The sequence below is a fragment of the Vespa crabro genome, chromosome 16 (genome assembly GCF_910589235.1).
Source record: "Vespa crabro chromosome 16, iyVesCrab1.2, whole genome shotgun sequence".
In the NCBI taxonomy this organism is placed as follows: domain Eukaryota; kingdom Metazoa; phylum Arthropoda; class Insecta; order Hymenoptera; family Vespidae; genus Vespa; species Vespa crabro.
Window position 1 is genome coordinate 1,709,874 of NC_060970.1, and position 27,928 is coordinate 1,737,801.

The 27,928-nt window shown below is 33.5% G+C and overlaps 1 long non-coding RNA gene and 2 pseudogenes across 1 annotated transcript in view; 2 read left to right on the top strand and 1 right to left on the bottom strand.

The window, feature by feature from the left end:
* Positions 1-2,205: 2,205 nt before the first annotated feature.
* Positions 2,206-3,501, top strand: LOC124429785 (annotated as a pseudogene).
* A 1,732-nt stretch (positions 3,502-5,233) lies between these two features.
* LOC124429691 overlaps positions 5,234-27,928 on the bottom strand; it is a 53,312-nt gene continuing 30,617 nt past the window's right edge. The window contains exons 5-7 of the long non-coding RNA XR_006943514.1: positions 6,370-6,434; positions 6,239-6,303; positions 5,234-6,168 (exon numbers count right to left, since the gene is read on the bottom strand). This is a non-coding gene — a long non-coding RNA (uncharacterized LOC124429691). The remainder of the gene's footprint in view (positions 6,169-6,238; positions 6,304-6,369; positions 6,435-27,928) is intronic.
* On the top strand, positions 26,100-26,661 carry LOC124429689 (annotated as a pseudogene).

The window sequence follows — 27,928 nt, forward strand, 5'->3', positions numbered from 1 at the left end:
TAATGATCTACAATCATAGAACACACATATGAAACGGACATATGATATGTAAACTTTGAGGTTCAAAACCTAATCTTTTCAGCTCAGACAAAACCCTACTTTGTAGATGATCAATAAAAAGCAATTATTTATGACTTTCATGCAACTGAGATTTTCCATAACAGCTTAACTTAACAACTTTGTTTATGATAATATATGATGATAGTGATATAAAAACAAAGAGTAGTAATATTTTGTTTTTTGTAGTGAAATGTATATAATACATTTATTGTCTTCAGAATTATTGGTATTTGTATTCAAATTTTGCAATTTCATTTAAAACACTCATAAATCTGTATTTATTATTTATTACGATATGACCATCATCTACAATAAATGTAACCAATAATATAAAACAAAATAATATACAATTTTCAACTCTTGATATTGTTTCAAAAGTATTATATAGCAAATAAATACACATATTGCTTTTGACTAGAAAAGGACTAGATTGAGAGAGAACATCTCAGTTGCAAGTTAATCTATCCTAGTGTGATTTTCCATATGCTATAAGTAGCAATGCCTATTTTCAATTGCCAAATATATGAACATGATCTACATTTACTATTAATTGACATGTACTTGAATCTAACTTACAAATTTTTACAATAATTACTTGATATTTTGTATAAAAATATTTCTCTTTTGATAAAAAAGCATTTTTAATAAAATAAATATACATTTTTTTAGTTTAAGGATATTCATTAAACATGGTTTTATAATGACCTACGTATTCCATGAGAACAGGCGTAATTCTTGACCGATGAATAAGGTCGCATTTTAAAGACGAAGGATTAATCTAGGACATAATTTTTCCGAATTTTTGAAAAAGATTTATTTTATTAAAAAACATCGTGTTAAAAATAGTATTTTTTAAAGAATGGTTTATAAACAAATAAAAAGATTTTCCAAAAATTCGACAAAGATTTATGGTAGATTCATGTTTAAAATAGACCTCCTTCATTAAAATTGGTAAAAAATTACTCCTGTTCTTTCGGCTGAAGTAAAAAGTGGCACATTACGATATTTTTCTCCCGGTGCTATTTTGTTATGGTTTCCTCTGTAGGACTTCACTTATATTATTACTATTACTAGTACTATTACTATAATAATAATATGTAATATAATAATATAATAATAAGAATAGTAATAGGAAAAAATAGAACATTTTTTACATATTTTTAAATATTATATACATCATGACATTTGCTGACGATAATTTAAGATAACAAAAGGAGTAAAAAACGTCATTTTATGTCATGATTTTATGCGCATACACTCAACAAATCCTATCCTTGATAATTTCAACCCAGGACTATCCAACGATAGATAAGATTAACCTTTGCACTCAAAGCAATTTTTAATAAGAACTTTTAGCAATTCTAAGTTGTTTTTACAATGAGCTACCAGCTACTTCAGGAGAATTTCATCAGATTGATTAGAATAAGCAGATGCCGAAATATCTCCCCATATATATAAAAATACAAAGTTGTTTAAAGTTGCCGCTGCAGCGACGACAACGCAGTGGAAAAGAAAACAACATATCATGAAAAGTAGGTTTTCTTCCGCTATCATTGTCTTACTACCTTATGGTCATTATGTATTTGTTTCCATATTATTTCTTCACCATGGAATTTAGTAGTTAAAAAGTTAAAAGATCATATGCGATATGTACGACGTAGAACAAACCAGTTGCCAGACTGTTTTCACGTGAAGGTAGAGGAAGTTGTGTTTATATGGTTAGAATAACGATTAACCATCGTCACGGAAAAGTCAAAAAAAATGTCCAAAGTGGTTAAGATAAAATGATTATTATACATTAGTATATTTTATTTTATAATTATAAATTATTGCATGCACAACTTATAATTGTAATATTTATTCACAATTAAAATCTTTTTTAGGTGAAAAACAAAGCACTCGAGAAAATTTAAATAATAGCAAAACAGCTATTAAGAGAAGCGAAGAAAAAAATCTTTATGCAATAATGTTAAACCTATCTATAATTTAACATAGAGAACAATTCATTTGTAAGTATTCCCTTTTAGCCGCCTAAGCAGAAAATATAAGGTCCCCATAAATTGGCCGATTATCAACATGGAAAATGAAATATCTATGACGACAATATGTGTAAAAATCATATGGTTATAACGAATCGGATGAAATATGCCCGATGGGAAGAAAGTCAGAAATAATGCAAAGAGCAAGGTACTTTACATACAAAAAATAGTACATTTTATAGTTTTAGTTGTATTAGAAATATTTCAAGGTTTTATATGTCCAATTTATTTTAAATCTGTATATGAACGTGCGCTAGATGTTGATCATGGAAACATTACACTATGGCTATATTATATTGAAATAGAAATGCACAATAAGTAAATAAATTATGCCAGAAATTTATTAGATCGTGCAGTCACAATTTTACCTAGAATAAATCAATTTTGATACAAATACACATACATGGAAGAAATGTTAGAAAATATTATTGGTAAGATTTGATATAAAATAAGGGATTATTTTTTATTATGTAACTTGATTTTGTAAAGATTTATTATAGAAACACGTCAAGTTTTTGAGCGATGGATGGAATGGGAACCTGACTAACAGATATGGCAAACATATATTAAATTTGAATTACGATATAAAGAAATACAAAGAGCAAGGTAGAGAGATATAATTATATAGGGAGATATATACTTTTGTAATAAATAGAGGACGCAAAGTTTATAAATATGTTATAAATATTTTCGGAGATGAGAGCTTAGATGAAAAGCTATTTATAGCATTTGCAAGATTTGAAGAAGTACAGAAAGAAGTATTATTTTAAGATAACAATATATTCAGTTTCTCTGTTATAATAAGTATAATTTTAATATTTCTTTGATAGCATGATAGAGCAAGAATAATTTCTAAGTATGCTTTAGACAATATTTCAAAAGAAATATATAATACATATATATAAATAAGAAATATGTAATGCATATATAATAATAAAGAAGTCAAGGAGAATCCTTCTAATGATGCTTGATTCGACTATCTGAGATTAGTAAAATTCGAAGGAAATTATAATGTTGTAAGAGCGTATAAACGAGCTATAGAAAATGTCACTCCTACTAAGGTAATGAATATTTACTTTTTAACAATTCTGAAGTCAAATTGAAGTTTCTTTCTATAAAATAAATTTTTTACATGAGAAGCATGGAAACGATATATCTATTTGTAGATAAGTTATGCTTTGAACAAAGAAATTGACACGGAAGTTATAGGTAGATGTCATCAAGTTTCAGGTACAGTTTATCTTATATAAAATTATTGTTATATATGAAGATGTAAATTTATAATATTTTATTGTTACATACGAAGATAGAATTTTATAATATTTTTGTTATTTTTCAGAACCTGTTTAGATCTTATTCCATATTAATAATTCACATTTTCTAAAATATGGCTCTGTTGAAATACAACAAAAAATTTGACTATAGTGAAAAGAACATTGGTATGCTATTATTATTACCATTTTTTTTGTTTATAAGTGTTAAATTATTGTATTTTTAAATATTTAATTTCATTTATTTCAAGGTATGGTATTGGGTGTTTATCCCAAAAAGAAACTGTACCGTGGTTACAATGATTTCGAGGCACAATCTAGAGAATTTGACAGATGCAAGATTCTGTATGAAAAATTACTTGAATTTGCACTTCAAAACAGCACAATGTGAATGAAAGAAAACTACAGTTATATTTATCTTATGTTTTATTGTACTTATATTTATTTAATTATTATAATGTCTATGTGTCTATGAAATAGAAAATACTAGACAACTATTTAAGAGATTATTAGAACGAATTGTTCATGTCAAAGTAAGCTTGATTTCATGGTATTATTATATATATGTATATAAAAAACTTAATTTAAAAATCTTCTTGCATTATAATACACGCGTTTGGATAGCTTATACAAAATTTGAATTAGTTAATTCTCCATCGGAAGATGATGTTGATAATGTTACTTTAGCGTGTAGAATTTTTGAACGTCGGAATTATCCATTATTTGCAAATTGTGACAAAGAAAGGAGAATATTACTTTTGGGAGCATGGAGAGATTTCGAAAATGAGAAGGGAGACAAATAGAGTTAGATTAAAATTATTGTCAAAATGCCTAGAAGAATTAAACGAAGAAGACGAATGGTTGAAGAAGATGGAGTATGTAGTTTTTATAATATACATTAAATAGTACAATAACATTGAATAGTTTTGGAGGAATTTAAATTAAAAAGAAGTATTTTTAATTTATATGAAAAAAAATCTATATTAAATAGAAGATATTTCGCTTCCGGAAAAAGTATTCGACTACCAAAATATACCAAAGAGCAAATCTTAACTTCTTGGCATTAGCGAAAGCGTGGATAAAGCAAAAAATTTCTAGTGAAACTGCTCAAAATGAAAATTAACAATTAGAATCGGACAATTAAAAATAATTTATATCTTTTGTATTATTATTATATTTATATTCTGTAAATAGACAATATAAGTATGGTGGAGAATTCTATATTTATCTTGATTTATTTATAAAATGTAAAAGGTGTAAAACTTTGCTTTGATAGTTTCTTTTTGTATAAATATAGTTTATATTTTATAAATAATAAACAATTTTCTATAATTTATATTTAAAATCTTTATATATAAAATTCTATATTATCACTTCTAATAACTTATATTTAAAAATGGTAATACAGGGGTTTTACAATATATTATATTGTAAATATTACGAAATTTTACAATATATATATTATAAAATAGGGAAGTTAATTTAAAGATAGCATTATTTTATGCAAAGTATTCAAAGGCTATTAGAAAGGTAGTAATTTAAAATAGTTTTTTTCATTAGGAACTTACAACAAACTTTAACTATTATCACTCCGATTAATTAGTGCAACTAACGATCGGCAACTATCTTTAATATATACTTGCTTATTAGGTTTGGAATAACTTTAAATGCGACCATAACATGCAAGTAATAATCTTCAAATCATTTAAAAACAATCTTTATACATTTCCAAGAAAAATATAATTTCGATAATAATCAATAATCATATTTGATTTTGAAATTTTTTCTATGATTATAATTCGCTTATCTTTCCAAATTAGCAGCAAATAATTTTTTTCTTTTTTGTCATTAAAGTGAAATGGATGCGTTTAGAATAAAATAAAAAAAAAGATTAACTAAGATGCGAATAAAGAGTATACGGAATTTAGAGACACATTTGAGTGGTCGAAAAGTAAAGTTAATAAGGAATAAAATAGTCAGTGTAATGCCTGATAAACAGACTTGGAGTGATGAGGGTTAAATTATAATAAAGCAAATTGTATTTGTGATATTGTAATATTTTTTACTTCATTTTAAAATATATTCAGGTGATATCATTATGTATGAAAAATAATAACGGTCAAGTGACCACCTTGGCTCTGTATGATTATGTGTTTTCTCTTGATCTAATTTTCGATTATTTGTACGAACATTCTCGTACAAATAGGATTCAATTTCATCAATGACATGAGTGATATTGGCCTCTCATCAATCGTTAAGTGACTTACTGGCTGAAAAATTCAAAGAATTCCTTATTTTGCGAATTGATCACATTATTTGGTAACCAAGATCATGTAATTCGGCAATTTTTTATGAAGCTACATTAAATCTATGCCAAAAAATTGCAAACGATTGACAAGTTAAGAGGTAATATTATTAAAAAAAAGGCGGATGAACAAAATGTTTGATGAAAGTGTAGGATCAAATTGAAAAAATCTTATTATAATACATTGATACAAAATAAACTTAATCTATATAATATATATACGAGTCAATTCGATTAACTCCACTTTTTGAATGTTTTCAAATTTATGTGTTAAATAAATTAATGCAGTTTTCACTTTTTATATTCATAATAAATTTCTTTAATTTCCGTTATTTAATACTGTTATTACTGAAATAAAAAATAATTTATTTTTAACGATTATTCTAAGACTGTTCTATCTTATTCACTTAAAACGTGCAATAGACGTTGTAGATGGATGTTCGGACTCTTTTCATCCTTGATAAAGGCTACGTGCATCATTTTTTGCATCTGCCTGAAACAATTCATTATAATAATAATTTGGTGATAATATTATTTGAGAAGAAATTACTAGATATATTTACATTATATTCCAAAAAGTATTGTAAATCTTCCTCCTTCATTGATTTTTACATATTGTTCTTGTTGCCTAAAACAATGCGTTATAATAATAAACTGGTAATAACATTATTTAGAAGATAATATGTATATTTACATCATGTTGTACAAAGTATTGCAGTTCTTCGTCCTTCTTTCATTTATCAGATCATATTGCTCTTGCTGTTTAAAACAATGCGTTATAATAATAAATTGGTGATAATATTTTTTATTGTAAATATCATTATGCGGATTCGATAGAAATAATAATGAATTTCTAAATATATATTATAATTAAATAGTTATTGTATATATATATACACAATAATTATGTATATATATATATATATATATATATATATATATATATATATAATATTATAAATTTTCTATTTCTACTCGTTTTAATGAAGGTGAAATGACGAACGAAAATGTGTTTCTCTGTGAACAAAGAAACGACAATTTACGTTTATTATTCACAATATTAAATCTTAATTAATATATTTTACAAATTTTCTTATAGTTCTCGTGTTACTTTTCTCTTCTACGTTATATTTCATACTGTCCGTTTCTCTTCCAAATCTTAACCGCTCGGTTTGTAGGTCACAAAAGAAATTGTAAATAATAAAGGACAATGGAAGGGCGGGTTATGAGACGCAAATCTATCTGAAGAAAGTATACTTTCTTTACATCTCCCCCCCACGGATAAAGTGTCTACAATTTTTAGTCCTCTTCTCCATCTTCTGATATCGGAAGTAGTTTTGTTATGTGGAAGAATCCGGTTTCTTGTTTCTGTTTCCCTGTTTTTATTTCATATATAGACTCTGAAATTTTTTTTATTATTTGGAAAGGGCCAATTCTCAATTCGTCTAATTTCTTTCTATTCAATCTATTGCCATCTTCTATATATACCAAATCTCCTGTGTTAAATTGATGATTCTTTCTATTCTTGTTAAATATTCTTTTGTTATATTCATGTGATCTTTTTGTTCTTTCTAGGGCTAGTTCTTTATCTCCTATCCAATTTTCTTTATCATTTTTCCTTTTTTTTATCTCTTCGGGTAGAATGCTGTTGATTGTGCCATCTAACAAATATTTAGGCGTGAAGCCGGTTACTGTATGCTCTGTTTCATTGTATTTATCCAAACATTCTCTAGCGATCGTCGTCCAAGCTTTTTTTTTCCTTTCTCGTTTATTCTGCATCTCATTTTGTTTACTAATGTCTGATTCAGTCTCTCGTTCAGACCGTTGGAAAAGGGCGTATTGACAGCCGTAAAAATCAGTTTCGTATCCTTTTTTATGAGAAATTCCCTAAATTCTTTTGAGTTTATTCCCGGGTATTGATCTGCGAGTATCACTCCTATTTTGTCAGTTTCTAGTATTCCACTTATCAGCTTGATGAAATCTGTTGCATTCTGGGTTTTTGATGTTCTCATGAACGCGTATCTTGTAAAATGATCCACCAGTAGATGAAGGTATCTTTTTGTTGATCTTTGTCCTCCGAAGCCTCCGATGGTGTCTATTGACATGATTACGAACGGTTTCGTTGTCGGTCCTAGTTGTGACAACTGTCCATATTTTTCTTGCCCCCTAGATTTGTTTTTAATGCATATTTTGCAGTTTTGGTAAACTTTTTTTATATTTGCCGTTATTCCTTTAACTGTGTAATAAGGAGATATCCTGCTTATCATTTGTTTGATGCCTATATGACACCATTCAGAATGTATTTCTTTAATTAATTTTAAGCTTAGTTCTGTAGATAAGATTATTTTTTTTTGTTTCTAATTTTTTTATAGAATATCCCGTCTTTTTCTATTAGTTTTGATTTGGTTTTTTGCAATGTTATATTTTCTTTTTGATCTGTTTTTATTTCTTTTATTTTTATTAGGTTGATTATTCTTAGTATTTCTTCCGTATTTTCGGATGATTCTAGTACTGGATTTCTACTCAGACTATCTGCTTCAGCGTTATCTATCTGCTTCCCGGAATATATTTTATTTGAAAGTCATATTGAGATAAATAATATGTTAATTCTCCAAGTTCTTCATCTGTTCTAGCTTTTATGTTCATACCTTCTAATGGTTTATGGTCTGTGAATATCGTGAATTTTCTTCCGATCAACCAGTGTTGCCAATATTTTACCGCTTCCTTGATTGCCAGGCATTCTAAGTAAATTGCCTTTTTTCTCTTTTGTGAGTCATTTAACTTTTTCGAAAAGTATGCTACTGGCCTTTCTTTACCATCACTCTGTACTTGCTTAAATATCGCACCAATGCCTTCCAGTGATGTATCCGTGTAAATTCTTATTGGTAAATTCCTGTCAAATATTTGCAACACTGGTTGAGAGCATAGTAGATTTTTTATACTTTTGAAGGATTTCTCACATTCTTCAGACCATATGAACTTTTCATTTTTCCTTAACAGTCTATGTAATGGGTCTAGTAGTATTGAGCTTTTCGGTATGTATTCGTGATAAAAGTTTATTTTTCCAAGAAATTGTCTAATGTTCTTTTGAGTTTTTGGAGTAGGAAAATTTCGTATTGAAATTAGATTATCCTTTACTGGTCTTACTGTATTGTGCTCTATTATGTGTCCAAGATATTTCACTGATTCTGTTGCAAATGTACATTTTTTAAATTTTAGTCTGAAACCTTCGTTTACTATTGCCTTCATTACTCTTTCTATGTGTTCTATGTGTTCTTCAAATGATACTGAAAAAATTAATATGTCGTCTATGTAATTCTCTGAAAAATCTTTCAGTTTGTGCTTTCTTAGAATATTCGATAATATTCTTTGGAAAATGGCTGGTGATGTTTTTAGTCCGAACGGTAGACATGTCCATTGGAAGTGTCCCTCTTGTGTAACAAATCCAGTTTTTTGTCTATCTTCAATACGTAATGGAATTGACCAGAAGGCGGAATTTATATCTAATGTGGTGAAGTATTTACAGTTTCTTGCTTTTAATATTAAATCTTCTATTAATGGAAATGGTTGAGCTTGTGGTGTAACTATCTTGTTTAATTCACGAAAATCTATACACAATCGTGATCGTTTGTTCTCATCTTTTTTGAATGCCAGAGTTACTGGTGCTGCAAACGGACTATAAGATTCTTCGATCAATTTATTTTCTAATAGTTTTGCTATTTGATTTTCTATCTCTTTTTTATCTTCTATAGTGCACCTATATGGTCTCTTACTGCAGTATTTATCCACCAGTAAGTCTATTCGCGCTTCGTAGTCCGAAACGGTGCCTACATCATATTTGTTTTTTGCAAATATAAAATTGTATCTTTCTATTAATTTTTTTATCTTTGTTTTTTTTTTGTATTATCCAAGTGATTCAGATCTGATCTAAATTCGTCCTCATTTACATGTTCGTTAAAGTTTATTTTAACTTCTTTTATTTCTTTCTTTGTATCCAATGTACTTATATTTTCTTTTGTCTGTGTTTCTCTCTTTAGAGATATTTGTAGATTTTCATCTTGGGTTAGTTTGAATTCTTTATCATATCCAACCCAATAATAAAATTTTCAAAGTCATTTCTTTCTACGATAAATACGTCAACGTATTCTTCTTTATCGAAAATGTTTATTTTAATGGTTACTAAACCTTTTGTTTGTGTCACACCATTGACCGTTTTTAAAAATATTTTATTTTTATCTTTTATCTTTTTTTCTTTTTCTTTTATTTTAACTAGTCTCGAATTTATTAGAGAGACTTGGGAACCTGGGTCATATGTTCCGTTTACTTCTAACATCTCTTCTAATATCATCTTTACCTTGATCAATGGTGTGGTTATTCGTTTTTTTGTTCCTTGCATAAGTCTACTTCTATCATCGAGTTGCTTTTGTTTATTCTGGTTTCTTTTCTAAACCAACAGGCGTCCTCTGAGTGATATCTAATACCTTTGTTTAGTTTTTCACAGTTCTTACATGGTCTTTTTTTTCAAATTTCTTGTTGTTATCTTGTCTTTCCTCTTTCTTTTTTTTAAAATTGTTCTTACTTACCAGATTTTCACATTTCTTTATCTCCTGTAATAGTTCTGTCGAATTTTGACACTTTTCTCTGTCTATCTTATCTCTTATAACCTCTGGTAGTCCTGCTGTTATAAGCATTATCAGGGTCTTCGTACCTATATTGTTGTCCATATCGAGTAGTAGTTTTTCCTTCTTCATAGATTACTCCATTAGTGAACCTTCCTTATATCTATAGGATGTAGCGTATATACCTGTATTCCATCCCTTGTCTGCAAATGATTTCAAGAACTTTTGTTTCCATTCGTTCCAACTAGCCTCAATTGTTAACGCTGTTAATGTTGCTGAGTGCCAATCCAAACATGCTCTGTCAAGGAATAATCTTAGGGTTTCGATTTTTGTGATATCTCTATTAATTTTGAATCTTTGACACTCTCTTTCAAATGTCTCCAACCATTGTTTTGCATTTGAATGTTTGCATACAAATATTTCGATCATAAATTGTTCCGATATATCCTTTAAATCTATTTGGTGTTCTTTTTCCTGTGCGGATTCTACTATGTCTGTTTTTACTACTTCGTCTAGGTATAGATTATTAAATATTAAATTGCCATTTTCATCAAAATACGTATTTTCCATTTAATCCATATTTTTTTCTCCTGGCCTCTTTGATTGAGACTTTTTTTCATTCTCTTATAGCTTTCCGTTTTTATTAGTTCGCTGTGATTACTTACGAATTTCTCGTTTTCCGGCAATATATATTTTTCTTTATCCTCAGTTGTGATAGAGATTATAGCAATCACGTTTGTTTTTCTGTCGCTTGGTGAAGCTACACATTTAAATGCAAACTGTAGTTTTCTTTCCATTATAAACAAAGATTGTCGTTTTATAATAACTTATTTTTTTTATTTTAACTCGTTTTAATTAGGGTGAAGTGACAAACGAAAATATGTTTCTCTGTGCACAAAGAAACGACAATTCACGTTTATTGTTCACTCTGTCAAATTTTATATTTCACTCTCGTATTACTTCTCTTGTCTAATATATATATATATATATCTAATATATATATAATATATATATATCTAATATATATATATATATAATATATATATCTAATATATATATATATATATATATATATATATAATATATATATATCTAATATATATATATATATATATAATCAAATAAAATATTTTGGAATAACAACAGAATATGTATAATCAAATCAAAAATAGCAGACTGTACCCAAAATGGTCTAAAAGAAGCAACACGCGGGAGGACTACAGAACCGTATTCGTTATATAAACATTTCATTATATAAAATAATAATTTTCATTGATTATAATTAATTAGTGATATTATATATTTGTTTAAAAAATATAATTTTTTAAAACTCTATTGCTTGATTTTTCGAAGTAACGTGATGAGTTAATATTAGATGTGATTCATATACGTTATTTTCTCGATATACAATGACGAAACAAGCATATCTGAATGAAATCTATGCCTCATATTGCAATGGTTTACACAATAAATTCTGATTGTAATTTATGTTCGATTGTAATGATTAATAACTCATTCGACAAATGAAGATTTTCTACACGATATTCTCGTTTCTGATTTTCAAAACAAGTTTTATATGCGTGAAAATAACTTTTGCAAATTATTTTTTCTAGATGATTTTTGCACAGATGACATTTTTCCAAAATCGTACATGAAAATCTCATGTAAAAAAACTTTATCTTTTGAATGAGGTCTTAAGAATTCATAGTGTACATTTTTTCAAACACACAGAGAAAGAATTTTTTTAAGGCTGTTCATCATTTTTCGTTTGAAGTATTTCGACGATTGATATGATACATATAAATATCCTTCATTGATAGGGTCGTACTAGACACGACCCATATCTATTTTACGATAAATACATAAATAATAATAAATATAATTAGAATAATACTTATAATAAGTAGTATATAAATTTACGATACAAAAACAAGATTTTATCAAATATTTTGGAAAAAATAATAATTAGTGAATATTTAAATATTAAATATTATTGCAGAAATCAAAATATTATTGTGAGGTAAAACTCTTAGCGCTTTTTTTAAATAGTTTACCCCGATAGGACTAATCCATTCTGTAGTACAAGTATTACTATTATTACTACACCAAATAATAATGTAACATGATAATAGTAATAAAAACATATTTGAATATTATGCACATTATATACATTCTATCTTTTAATGGAAAAATCATTGGTGACATATCACTATTTGGATATTTAGGATAAACTTTGATAAGTACATTGTATTTTTAATATACGCGTTGGAAGAATACGAGCTTTACAGGAATAAACGATTTCAGGCAGAAGGTACTCATGATAAAAAATTGTAATCTTTCTTCTATTCTTCCTGATTGAAAGCGGTAATTCCTTTTAATCTTATCATTTCTTTTAATGTCCAAACAATGAAATAATACTATTTGTTTTGTATTGCGTAGCATGGGCGCAATTACGAGAGCGATTTTAGATGCACGTTTTGCACCGGACCAGCAATGGCAGTCGATTTGCACGGAAATATATCCCCCATCTCGTCCTTGCTGTCTGCGCTGTATAGACCCACTTGGCGCCACTTTTATGCCTTTAATTTCTGCAAATCTGTTCGTCACTATGGTTTTAAGCATATGAGGAGAAGTGTCAATCCAGGACAGAACTTTAAGCACATAAGGAGAAGTGTTAATCCAGGACAGACCTTTAAGCACATGAGGAGAAGTGTCAATCAAGTCCGACCAGAAGATACTTTTTGTAATGTGCATGATTGGCAACGCCTTTTGCACTACTTTGTGTAATCGTACGAGTAAAAGCACGGCGCTCAACTCGAGTCTCGGCATGGTTAAGGCTTTAACTGGTGCTACTATCGATTTCGTGCAGAGAAGGGACACTTGTACCCTTCCGTCCGCCGTCGATGATCCGATATAAATATATATATATATATATATATATATCGATAACTCGACTGATTTTTTTTTTAATTTTGATTAATATTTACCCTTGACGATTTAATTATTATCTCCTTATCATTTTTATCCTTCATTTTGATAAATAAATTCAGAACAAATAAAACGAAAATGATAACATTTTTCCATATAGATATCTATACTGCTGTAGTCTCTAGAAGTAGTAGGTAATTTCACCGAATAATTCAATAAACGCACTGCGTAAACAAATATTGGAAGAATTTATTTAGGACTAAAATCTTTGTATTACTAGTCGTATGCTCTTAGGGATCGAAAGTCCTAAAGTATAAAAAAATGTATTTATCTATCTCTCTCTCCTTCTGCGACTCATCCACTCTTTCCACCTTTATCCACTCTCTTAGCTCACAGTGCATGCAATGGGACGAGAAACAACTGTTTGCCGGTACAATGGGCCGCAATGTGAGTAATGCGAAAGATGCCATTGTAGCTTCGGTTACAAAATGTGGCATTGTTAAACTTCAATAGCATAACTTCTTTTTCTAACTGAATTATTCTATTTTATCGAGCAAAGCCACCACTACTGCTATCGCCATCGTCATTGTCACTGTCAATTACCTCTTCCCTTTCTCTTCTTCTTTTCCTTCTTCTTGATCTATAGTTTTGATGAAGTGTTACATAGTTATTTATTGAGTGAAATTGTTCCTTGTTTGAAATAAAAATATTGCACTCTTATTCTTTGGTGCAATTTTTTTTGCAATTCTTATTTTTACTATTTTCATTATTTCTTTTCTTTCTATGCATGCGGCGCCGACGTACAATCATTCGAAAACTAGTTATTTCTAAGTTTCTACTAGCGGCATGTTTACCATCGTGGAATTTAGTTTTATCTCCCGCATCCTCTCTGACTCTGTTTTTTTGTCTCTGTCGTTGTGCACCAACTAAAACAATACGTGCGGCTCTTTAACTCCATTCTTATTCTCTCTCTCTCCCTCTCTCTCTCTCTCTCCTTCTTTCTTTTTCTTTAGATTCACGTACACTTTGTGTTTTCTCGTTCATCTTAACGTGGACACTCGTAAGTTGGGTTTATTAACACTACCGCTACTACGCTGGAACAATGAAGAAATATTATCGGTTGGATCTCGCGACTACTTTCTGCTGCTTGCTTATTCGCTCACTTGTTTGCTTGCTTGCTTGTTTGTTCTTTTGGTTATTCGTTTGCTTAGTTGTATGGTTACTTTGTTGCATAGTTAGTTGGTTCCTTATTAGTTTACTTCTATCGTAGTTTTAGGTTAGCTTGGAAATTTTATTATTTTCAAAAAAGAACATTTGGAAAAAGGAGGAACTAAACTCTTACATGGATACTTGGTGTGATAGTTGTGTAAAATGGTTAGTAACGATCGAAATCATCGACGTTAGAACAGAAAGAATTATTTATAACGGAATCATTTGATCGTCGAAAACGAGAGAGACAGAGAGGGAGAGAGAGTGAGAGAGAGAGAGAGAGAGAGATTAGTAGGGCTAAAGTTAGTTAAAGATCCAACTTCTCGACTAACTAAATGGGCTCATAAATTAGCTCAATATAATTTCAATAACATCTATTAATCGGGAACTGTTAAGACAAACGCGAATGCTCTATCTCGGAATCTTCCCGAAACTATGTAGATCTTAACTATTCGTCCATCGAACGAAGCATCATCTGACAAATCGTTGTATTCAATCAGACCAAAGATAAATGATCAAACATTAAAATTGAAAGAAGAACCACCAGTAGGAATTTCGACGCCATTAAACATCTGTATAAACCAGGTAAATGGTGATAAAAAAGAAATAAGTGTTGCATGAGGCGTCAGGTGGTTGTTCCAATATCTCTCTCCGCCCCAATCAAAGAGACGACGATTCGTATACTAGCTCAGAAGGTATGTTTGATTCTGCCTCGTGTCCGTACATTATATCGCCTCATTCAGAGGAAACATATAGGGATTCGAGGAATATGGTAGAATCACACGATCAAATTTTGATCAAAAAGACACTTTAGCGATCTTCATCAACTATGCGCTGTAATCTTTATGATGAAGGATCTAAATAATTGGCTGAACTCGGAAAGCTTCTTCAATATAAAGATCTAACGCTGGGACCTGCAAGAGTAACAAATTTCTGAAAGAACAAATTAATATCTCTACTCCTTAAGGAAACGGCCAACATAATGTTAAGTGATGAAATACAAGATTCAGCACTCGTATCGTTATTATTGGCACCACGAGAGCTGGATCTTTGTACGATTTCTATTTTAAAGACAATCAAAGTTGATAATGTACCATGGCAATACATCAAAAAAGGACTGGGAGAGATGTTTAATGGAGAATCTTGTACGATTCGCATTTGTAAAAATTTGACAAAAACACCTGAGAAACATAAGAAGGAGGATCTAATACGAAAATATCACGCATCAGGAATATACATAAAGAGGTAACAAAAACTTACAACAGAATAAGACAACATTATTATTGGAAAAACATGAAAGAACAAATACAACTTTTTATTCAAAATTCTTTAGAATGCTAACTACACAAAATTGGTTAGAATAAATAACAAACACCCGATGATAATAACAGACCAGGTGCTACATTCGATATAGTAGCAATGAATATTGTCGGTCCTCTCCTTCAAACTCCAAAAGGAAATAAATTTATACTGATCATCCAAGATCAACTTACAAAGTTCTCCATCGCAGCAACCCTCTGTAACAACACGTCCATCGACATAGCGAATATAATGGTCAATGACTTAATTTGTAAATTCGGAGCAACGCACACTATTATTACAGAAAAAGATACGAATTTTCTAAGTTCTTTTACAAAAGCAAATGCGCGAAAATTCAAAATAAAACAATATAAGAATACAGCGTTTTATCCGCAGTCTAACAGGTTGATAGGAAGGTCTCACCATGTACTGATGGAATATTTAAAAACGTTCGTCAAGAAGGAAAAGGATTGGGACAAATGATTATAACACCAGTACTCATGAGGAAACTCGCTTCGTACCTAATGAACTAGTTCTCGAAAAGTCAGCTAAAATACCAGCGTTAGACCAACCATTAGATGAGAATTTGGAATAGACATATTTTCAATACTACACTAAATTAATAAATAAAATTAATCATACACAATAGGTGGCACGTCATAATATTGTGAAGGCCAAGGAACGATCAAATGATATTAGGATCAAAAAATAAATCCTCAAGTATTAAAGGTGAAGGACGAAGTATTTCATTTAAAGGAATCCACCTTAAAATTTGGTAATCAGAACATTAACCCCCCCACAACAATATTTAATTACAAGTTAATGGAAAAAGAAAGATATTTAATTGTAACAAATTAAGGAAATCGAAACTAAGTCAAACAAATATTGGAAATTAAACTGTTTAAGAGACGTGGGAAAAATATTAGCAGTAACGATACTACTAATGGTTAAAATCTGTGCCGCCTTCTTGGAGGGATCACCAATATTACAATATTATCGTTGTTGGACACTAAGGATTGTGACGCCCCTACCGAAATGCTGAATTCTACGTAGGTTTATATACAACTACTCCAGCTAACGAATGCACGCATGTTCATCAATGTCATGTGGAACTGGACTGCACGTTATAATGTTTCAGAATGGCATCACACGTGTCCGCGTCCACAACGGGAAAAGAGCATATATGTTGGACACGTCCTGGGAAATGTGTAAAGCCGCGATTAACACAGCAATTTTAGGCATAGCTTCCAAACTTCAAATATCGGGGTTAAATGTTGTACACTACAGAACATCGAAGTGTTACGTTGGCCGGATCTATATTCACGGTTGGCCGGATTTATTTGTACTGGAACGCAATACGCCGTCCCATATGGCACTTTGGACGACATAGTAATGCAAGAATCTTTGATGATCAACCTAGAAGAATACTTTGCACGGTAAAAATCAATGATAATGACGTAATTCTCCGACAAGGAACTAAATGCGCCTTCATGGAAGGTACTTGTATCACAGATGAGAAGGGTAATGCATTCTGGACAACTGATTAAGCCTGCAACTTCGAGCATTACAATGTGCTATATGAGGGCTTAGCGACAAAATTGACAGTTTTAAGAAAGGCAGAAGCATTCTATATGTTGACTACGCAGGACGTCAAGCTCGCGCTAGAAATTATTTATGCGGTTACACATTATTAAAAAGTGAACATCCAAAATTGTTTATATTGGAAGCACGTAAAGGCCGAACATTTGCTTCAAAAATAAAACTTTTAGTTGAGGAACTTGATGTTTTGCTTACGTGAACTTAAAATTTGTTTTCTTAGAAAAGACAATGAAAAACCAGATGACCGTATTATAAAATGATATCATAAAACAAAAGTGCGAATTGGAATAACAAGTGTTAAAAAAAAACGCTTTGGCCCTGGCAACATTGCGCCCGGATAAGTTCGCGTACGTGATGAAATGATCCGGTTACATGGCCGTGACAACGGGAAAAGTGATTTACATCGTCAGGTGCACTCCGGTACCAGTAAAAGAGTACCAGTAAAAGACCATCAAAAGAGTGCTATAACGAACTCCCAGTCTATCAGCAGAACGCCAATCTATTTTTAACACCAGAATCGAGCATATTAATTAAGTCAGGAACTATCAGGGTTGCATGATGGTTGCGTTAGAATTGCGTCAAGGTTTCCCCTGTGGGTAGGGGGAACCTCCCCCTGCAAGTAGGCGGCAGTAGAATACTCCCAGAGGCGACTAAAAGGGATGGTATGAATGGTGTGTGAATGTTCTTGTATGGTTATTCCTCCCTTTTTGCTGTTCTATCATATCTTTTCTACTCTTTCTCTCTCTCTCTCTAGCATTCTTCCTTTCCTTTCCTTTCCAATGGGGAGCCTGGCTCCCAACCAAAAATACTAATGATGAATCGTTTAGGTAATGTAATCAGCGGGCGTGGGAGGGATACCCACGCCACGGCGGTGTCAGGTGGTGATAGGTCAGGCCACCCTCCATCGTCAACCAACGACTGCCAGGAGCTCGGGGTAGGCAACCTGGCCCCAGCTCTGGTCTCTGCGTCAGGAAGGGCACCACAGGTAGGCGACCTGGCCTGCGGTGTATCTAACATGCCAGAAAGCACAAGACCGGAAGAGGAACATCTGGAAGAATGGCAAAAAGCTGCCAGGGCCGTACATAGGGTGCGGCTTTCCGGACTGAGGTCTCCTATCAGCTTTAGGAGGAGTAAACGGGCGAAGCCTATGATCTACTCCTCTGAAGAAGAGGAGACAGGAGTTGACGTGGCCGGGTGGAACATGGAAGTCCCGGCAGTGGCCCAGCTGCCTCAAGTGGAGACCTGCAGGCTATTGGAGATTGCCACGAGACAGAATGACGACGAGAGGAGGAAGTGCGGACATCAAGGGATCTGTCTCTGGGAAGATGAAGAGTTCCAATAGCTACGTAGTGAAAATACATAAGACACTACTGGACAGGTTCCAAACAGGAGATGGGGACCCTCAGTCTACACAAGATGCAATTGTGCAGCTGAAGGCGGAACTGAGGGCCTTGGAACTGCGCAACAAAGAGATGGCGGATGAACTTGCTCGCCTTAAAAAGGAAAGGGCGAAGGAATCAAGACCAGTTGCTGCGAGGAGCGAATCAACGACTCCGGAGATTCAGCAGCTGATTGAATCGATCAAGCTGATGACGGAGGCATTCCGTTATAGCCAGCTACATTCGCAGCAGCCGCAACAACACCAGCAACAGCTGCGACAGCAGCCGCAACAACAACAGCAGCAGCAGCGAGAGCAGCAGCTGCGACAACAGCAGCAGCAGCAGCAGCAACGGCAGCAGACAGCGAGTGGAGCAGCCAATGGAGCGGGCGGGACACATAAAGGCCCTACAGTCCGTGCTGTATCCACGCGTCCTCCTGCGAATCAGGTAAGTGTAGCTAGGACACTAACCCCGCAGGGCGACTTTGTGCAGGTACTTGGCCGAAAGGAGAGACGGGCCCAGAGGAGGGAGGCGAACCCACCTCCCCGAGCTGCACTAAGAAAGGAAGGCAATGACCCTCAACCCTTGCGGGGACAGGTGGCCCCCAAGAAGGGAAAGAAAAAGAGGAGTGGCGCGCAGCGTAGAAAAAGGGACAGGCAGAGAGAAAGAGAAGTTGCGTCTCTCTCCCTGTCCTGTGCCGAGGAGATGACCTATAAGGACGCACTTGGCCGGGCGGCAAACGCGGTCAACCTGAAGGACCTGTGGATCACCAATATGCCCTGTAAGAGAGGCCTCACAGGTGCCTTTATTTGGCAGATACGAGGCAAAGGTGCGAACGAGAAGGTTGACCGGATGGCGGAGGCCTTCAGGAATGCCGTCCCAGGAGCGAAAATTACTCGCCCCCTGCGCATGAGCACCATAAGACTGGTGGGCCTGGATGCGCACGCTAACTGGACCATTAATAGGAACCCGCTTCTGGAATTAAAATCTGAAACAGACCCCAGCCTTATTAAGATAGGAGAGATAAGGATCGGTAGGGGTAAACTAGGCGAGGCCACTGTCTCGGCGCCTGTGCAAGAGGGGCAAACTACAAGTGGGGCTTACGACAGTGAGGGTGCACGAACTTAGACAGCGCCCCCTCAGATGTCATCGATCCCTTGCGCGAGAACATATATCGGCAAAGTGCCCGGCTGCGAAGCATAGGACAGACCTGTGTTACGTCTGTGGCAAACCAGGCCACTTGGCCAAAACATGTACGGGCAAGACAGCTTATTCGGTTTGTACAGATGCTGGCCGGAAGCCAACTAGCCACCGTACCGGTTCTTGGGAGTGCCCGGTAGTGCTCCCCAGGAAATGGGTGCACAAGGTGTTCGTAAGGGCACCAAATGTCTGCCCGGAAAAAACAATAATCAGAGAAGAATCGAATAAGACCGCCGATAAAAATGGAAAGAATAATGTAAAAGCGACCCAGAAGAGAAAGGTGCACGAAGATTTGGACGTGGAACAAAGTGTACAGGGCTCCTCAATAAGGGTAGATGCAGCGGAGGATCAATAGACAATGTCCTCTGCTGTTCTACAAACAAATATAAACCATGCGCGCCGTGCACAGGACTTGCTGGCACAGCGCATGCGCGAGGATAGACTGGAGCTCGCGGTCATTGCGGAACCATGGTGGATTCCTCCGGGGGATGAGAGGTGGTTCTCATCCCTAGGAGAGACTTCACTCTCCGTGGTGCTCGTGGGCGAGAGTAGAAGACCCTGTAGCCTAGTGCGTCGGTATTTTTTTTACGTAGCCATTAAATAGGGGGACTCGCTGGCAGTTTCAGTTTACTTTCCTCCCAGCGAGAATATTATGACGTTCAGTAGACTGCTTGATGAGCTCGAAGAGCTCTCAGGAACATTCCCCGCTCTCCTAGAGGTGGTGGCTGGCGGTTTTAATGCCCGGTTCAGCAGATGGGACCCAGAATGCAGGAGTAACCGTAGGGGTGAGATGCTTTGCATCTGAGCCAACAGAATGAACCTGGATCTACTGAGCCGGGTTGCTGTCTCACGTGCGTTCGACCACAAGGGTTGAGCGTTATAGACCTAACGTAGGGCACGCCGGCGTCCGGCATCCGCCTCTCGGAATGGAGGGTGGATGAGGCTCAGTCCCTGTCAGACCTCCTATATGTTAGATATAACTATAGGCACGAGGCTGCAGGGGTCCGAAATTCTCGCTCACGAGATACATACATTTTCCACGAGAAATTCAGGAATAAAGAAGAAATTTCCCAGATTGTCATCTATTTCAGACTATTTTGAATTAATTTTTTCTGAATAGCTCGTTCAATATATTGCTGATGAAACTAACGACTATCGGGCTCAGAAGTCTAATAACAATTTGGACACCCCGACGACAGTAGACGAACTCTACTGTTTTTTTTGCGTTATCTTTATTGATGACACGCAACAAAAAGCTAACAATACAAGAGTATTGGTTGAAGGATAAATATTTACGATCCAGCATTTTTGCTGAAATTATGACGAGAGATCGGTAACTCTCATTACTAAGCAGAATCTACTTTACGCACGATTCTGGACACACTGACGATCGTTTAGATCGTAAATTAGAGATGTAGTCAATATGTTTCGAAAATCCTTCAATGATACATTCCATCCGTTTCAAAATCTTTGTATTGATGAAAGCCTTATGTTGTACAAAGGCCGCTTGTCATCCAGGCAGTATATTCCTACGAAAAGGAATAGATTTGGTATCAAATCTTTTATGCTATGCGATTGCAAAACGGATTATGTACAAGATGTTATAGTTTATTGCCGACGGTCAACAACTGTTGAAAGTGTAACCAGGTGATCGGTAAGTCGGGTACGATAGTTTTGTCGCTTTTGCGACCGTTCTTAGGAAACGGTCACACAATCTATCTTGATAATTTTTACTCAGGTCCAGAATTATTTAATTTTTTGCATAATAATAGTACAAATGCGTGCGGGACTGTTAGTAAAAGACGGCAAGGAATGCCGAAGTTTGAAAAACATCTGAAAAAAGTAGAGGCATGCTTTCGTTCATCAAACAGTTTGTTAGCGATGAAATAGTTAGGAAAAAAAGAAGTATATATCATTACAAAGACAGCAGATTTTGCAGCCGTGTCACACGTGGAAGACTAGAGAATGTTGCTAAGCCCGTATGTGTTACTGATTACAATAAATCAATGAGCATAATAGACAAAGTCGATAGGGTTATAAGTACTGAAAATACAACGTGAAAATCGTTGAAGTGGTACCGCAAATTTTTTTCCTGTTGTACATTTACACATGCTAGACATCCTAGACATTTGTGAGTAGAATTCATATTGTCTTTATAAGTACAACCGAAGAGAAGTTATTTCTATTGCAAAATTTCACTTGCAGTTGATAAAACAAATAGTAGCAAAGTATCGGCATAATGTAGTTCGGCATCAAAGCAGACCGGTTGACAACCCCATTTGATTAAAACTTGGCATACGGGCAATGTATTTTTACGTTTTTTGCAGCCTGTCACTGGAGCACGGGTCACGTAAAAATACGTATTTAGTAGATTTGTGGTGGATACCCACTAACCATCACAAATCTACTAAATACGTATAATTATAGGTATGTGTGACATTATATGCGTGTTGTTTGCGTCGTTAGGCAACTCTTTGCATTTTTTATTCCCACATGTTATGATTGTCGAGTTACTCGGTCTTTTGTTTGAGTTATTTCGTCTTCAATCGAATTCCTAGCTTGGTTTTTTATTATTAATCACAAAATTGATAAAATGAGCTGTTGTGACAAAGATAGTGATGAAGAAATATGCGCTAACAGATTATCGAAATTTTCGTATGATAGTGATTCTGAAAGTCAAGATATCGAAGAAAATGTCGATGAAGACATTATTCCACGTTCTCAAGTGTACATTCGAAGAAGAATTTCTAATAGTTCTGAAAGAACTTCTGATGAATAAGCAGATGAATGGTCATCGATTGATAATCCTCCAGACCTTGAAGAGTTTTTGGGTCAACCTGGGATAACTAACATGGCTAATATTCCTGAATCCATATCTGATGCAGTGAAGTTATTTATAGGCGACGACTTTTTTGCATATTTAGTTGAGGAATCAAACAGATATTATTTCCAAAATATGAATCAGTTCAAAATATCTTCCTAAAGCATGAAATGGAGAGATATTGTGATTCCGTAGATGAAGACATTTTTTGGGCTTATTATTTTCATGGGACAAGTTCGTAAAGACGCCCGAGACGATTATTGGTCAACTGATATCTGCACGAGTACACTGTTTTTTTTTAAAACTATGTCAAAGGATAAATTTCGCCAAATATGGAAGGCTTGGCATTTTAATAACAATGAAGACATCACAGACGATTCTGATCGATTATTCAAAGTCAGGCCTATACTAAATTATTTTGTTGAAAAATTCAATAACATTTACAAACCGAAACAACAAATATCGTTAGATGAGGGCATAATACCTTGGAGAGTACGATTGTCTTCTAGAGTTTACAATGCTGGAAAAATTATAAAGTACGGCATACTCATACGAATATTGTCTGAAAGTGACACAGGTTATATTTACAATTTTAAAGTTTATGCAGCTCAAGGATTACGGTTGATCGAGTAGTTTCGCCATATAATGATGTCTGGCACCATTTGTATATGGATAATTATTACAACAGCGTCGATAACACGGAAGCTCTTTTACAAAAAAAAAATACGAATTTGCGGAACAATTAGGAAGAATAGAGGTCTACCAGAATGCCTGAAAAAAACTAATTTGAAAAAAAGAGAAACAATCTCTAAGAAAAAATGATATATTTGTAAAAGTTTGGCAACCCAAGAAAGAAATCAGAAATACATGAAAGGAGTAGATCGGGCCAATCAGTATTTTTCCTACTATAGTATTTTGCGTAAAACAGTAATATGGACAAAGCGCTTAGCTATGTACATGATGAATTGTGCATTTTTCAATGCATATGTAGTATACAATTCGACAAAGACGCAAAAAATAAGATACAAGAAATTTTTGCATGACATCGCACGACATTAGGTTACTGATGAACTACCTGAAATCAGCACTGAAGAACCAGAGCAAATATCAAAATGTGACCCTCCTGGAAAATTATCCATGGATATGCGCAAACACGTATTGGAGAAAATTGTTGGTAACGGGAAGTAGAAAAATCCACAAAGACAATGTCGCGTGTGCACAGCCAAAAAAGTGCGAAGTGAAACGTGTTTCATATGTAGCTTCTGCCGTGTTCCTCTTCACAGAGGAAAATGCTTTGAACGGTACTATACTGTAAAGAACTCTTAACGTGTTATCAGTTTTATTTGTACTTGTCATGAAAAAATATTTTTGAATACATTGTAAAATTTTAAAAATCATTTATTTTTGTGATTTCGTAAAAATATCGTTTATTTTTTGTTAAATAATCATATAGTATATATTTAAGTGTAAAATAAAAAAAAGTTTCGTTCATAAAAACGAAGTAGTTTTCGATTTACTGCGGTATTTCTGAATAAACAAACTTCCGCGCGATTCACGAAAAAACGCCCGCTGCCTAAGTTGGCGGCGAAGTATACCCGCATGCCAAGTGTTAATTGTTGTGTTATCCGGTAAGATCTCAAAAAAAAAACGATTCCTGTAAAATCCTACTAAACAAACAACATCACCTTTTTTGATGGATATTGGCTTTGGAAATGCTTTGAGCCAGTTCATCTATTTTGCTCCATGATCTCTTGCATTTGACATTGTTATATACAACCCATTTTTTGTCCCCAGTAATGATGCGCTTCAAAAATGGATCCTTTTCGTGACGTTTGAGAAACGAATCACAGACATCAACGCAACGACACAAATTTCTTTTCGTGAAAACATTGGGAATCCATATATAGAGCTTCGAGAATAAAACCAGGTCTTTCAAGTGGTCATAAACAATTGATATTGATAAATTTAACCTCTCACCGATCTCACGTATTGTTATTCGCTGGTTTGCATCAACTAATATGACCGCAAAGAGTTAATGATCTAATTTAGACGACTAAATAATATATAATATATAATATATAATATATAATATATAATATATAATATATAATATATAATATATAATATATAATATATAATAGCATAAAGCGTCAATAACAGCACAATTCTTGGTAATAACGCAGTCAGTAACTATGATATGAAAACGAAAATAAAACTATAAGAATAAGTAGCATTTCCAGTAGCTATATCTATATGAAAGGTTCGCTCAATATAAATTTTTTTGGGAAACTAGTCCACTTTCATTTAGTTGAATCGATTTTTCTCATAGAGCAGGACGGAATTCTGAAGTGAATTCCTAAAAAAAGTCGGTGCAAATGTGAATTAAGCCAAAGGACGAATTCTCGAGTCAGGAAATATTGTTCATTGATAGGAAACTAATTCATATAGCTGCTAGGAACAGTATTTTATTTCGGTGCCTCGTAGAGAATAAAGATGTTAGGAAAGAATATATTCCCAGATTAGAATCATTGCCAGAAATATATACTAGAGTCTCAATAATTAAAAATGAGCAGAGACGAGCTTATTTTACGACTACCTACGAGGATCATGAGATTGTCATGCCAATGCTGATATTACTAGAATATACAATGTATAAAAACCGATTACTAATTACAGTGTATCAAAATTCGGATGCCAAAATATTGCAGCTAGCTTCAAGATCATTTCGATAATAATCAATGGAATAATCAATGTAAGCCTCAGCAGAATGGAATTAATAAAAGTGATAGGGCAGGTTAGATAAAATTATTACTGTGTTTGGAACATTTAAACGCGGAGGAAAGGAAAAAATGTGTTGATGCTTTTGACAGCCAGCTCAGACTGCTTTATCTACCAGGAGAATGTTTAACACTAGATTTACGGGACCCGTCAATTTGACGGATTTCAAACTTTGAAATGAAATAGCCAAAAAACCATAGCATTAATTTTAACCATTTTGCATCATAAATTACTCATTTCATCCAAAGAATTTATACACAAAATTATTTTTTTCCTTAATCTTCTAAATTTTGAAATTTGTAGTATACCTATCTCTATGAAACCCCTCAAATTAACGGGCTAGCTGATAAAAGAGAAAAGCCGATTGTATGGCCTGAGTTTTCGTCTTTGTCTTCATCTTTGTCTTTTTGTCTGAAATCGCTTATTTTATCGCCGCAGAAACCTTTAAAACAAGAAGAGTAAGGATGTTTTTCAAAGACAGTGTGTACAATTTTCATTTATTGTAGACAGTCTTCATTTATTGTATTTACAATAGGGTAATTGAATTTGGGCACAGTATTTTTTTATTTTGACCAATCCCCCTTTTTCTATCATGAGTAAAATCAGGAAATATAATAAAATATTAAACAGAATTGTTAATATCAACGAAGATAATTCTGAGGATACTTCCGAAGAAGATCAGTATGAATTAGACTAAAGCGAAGATGAGAGTGAAAGTTTTAAATATATTGAAAGTGGAGAGATAGTAGGATCTTCGGATAGTGAAGAGGAAAACTTCTTGAAAGTGTGTCGTAACAAGAAGAGGATGCGTATTCTTTCTAGTTTTAACTCCGAGGATGAGAGAATGAGCATTCCAAGCACATCCCAAAATGTAATGAGTGAAATTGAAATTGTAGTTGACGAAACACAATGGATAAAACTGAAAGCAGACGGATCTGAGAGTAGAACGCCCGTTCGTATGATATTCAAGGATATCGTAGGGCCTATTGGCTACGCCAAGAAAAATATTATGTTGGGTTGTGTAACTAGTGCTTTCGAATTAATAATTGACAGACACATAATGGAACACATAAAAGATTGCACTGAAACAGAGGAACATCGAGTTTTGAAAAAAGACTGGACAATCACAGTTGCTCAGTTACGTAGTTTTTTAGAAATTCTATATGCCCGGGGCGCATATGAAGCGAGATCGTTGAAAGCCGTTTATTTATGGTCGAAAATATAGGGACCAGCTTTCTTTGCAAACACAATAAGAAGAGATAAATTTACAGAAATTCTGAGATTCATACGCTTTGACAAAAAGAAAAACCAACATTCCGAAAGATTACAAATAGATAAATTTGCGCTGATATCCGAAATATGGAACAGATATATAAGTAATAGCCAGGCTTGTTGTAAGCCATATGAAAACATATCGATAGATGAACAATTATTTCCAACAAAAGTCCGATGCAAAATTACTCAATGTATGTCAAAAAACCTCATAAATTTGGCATTACATTTTGGTTAGCAGTTGACGTCCAAACAAAATATATATTGAATGGTTTCCCTTACATGGGGAAAGATAACACTCGATGTTCAAAATCGTCGGGCGAGTTTGTAACATTAAAATTAGCCGAACCATATCTAAAACAAGGTAGAAATATAACAACTGACAATTTCTTTACAAGCATCATGCTAGCTAAAAAATTGTAAAAAAACAACTTTGGTTGGGACCATTTGGTCTAATAAAAAAGAACTGGCAAAACCAGCGAAGAAAAAAAAGGACAAGATGACTTTGTTTTCCTCATATTTATATAAGTCAGAAAACTGCACGCTTACCGTATATAGAAGTAAACCTAAGGTAAAAGTCCTTCTTCTAAGCACCAAATATACAAATGTACAAATAGAAAATAATTATAAACGTGTTCCAGAAAACATTACTTTTTATAATAAAACAAAGTTTGGTGTGGACGTCGTTGACCAGATGGCATACAAATATAATGTGAAAGCAGAGAGTTTCCGATGGCCCCTTCAAGTTTTTCAATATTTCAGATTTGGTAGCGATAAATGCATGGATATTATATAAAGTGTTCATCGGATCGAAAATATACAGAAAAGAATTCATATTTTATTTAGCCGAGGAATTACATGAAAAAGACAAGGGAACATTTGTCAAAGAGCAGACGCTTCATTTCTATCACCTTCAACGTTAGAAGTGTGAAAAAGTAGCCAAGTGGTCTACTGTAAAAAAAATAGAAGCAATAATTGTTGTGTATATTCCAAAAAGATCTATTTGTAAAAAATATGCTTCATAAATATGATTACTCTATACCGTTAATATTATTGTTATCATTTCCGTGATAATTAAAAAAAGGCTTATTAATAATTTATTTAAACGTAAAGCCTAATATTGTTCAATTCAGACTTAAATTGAATACA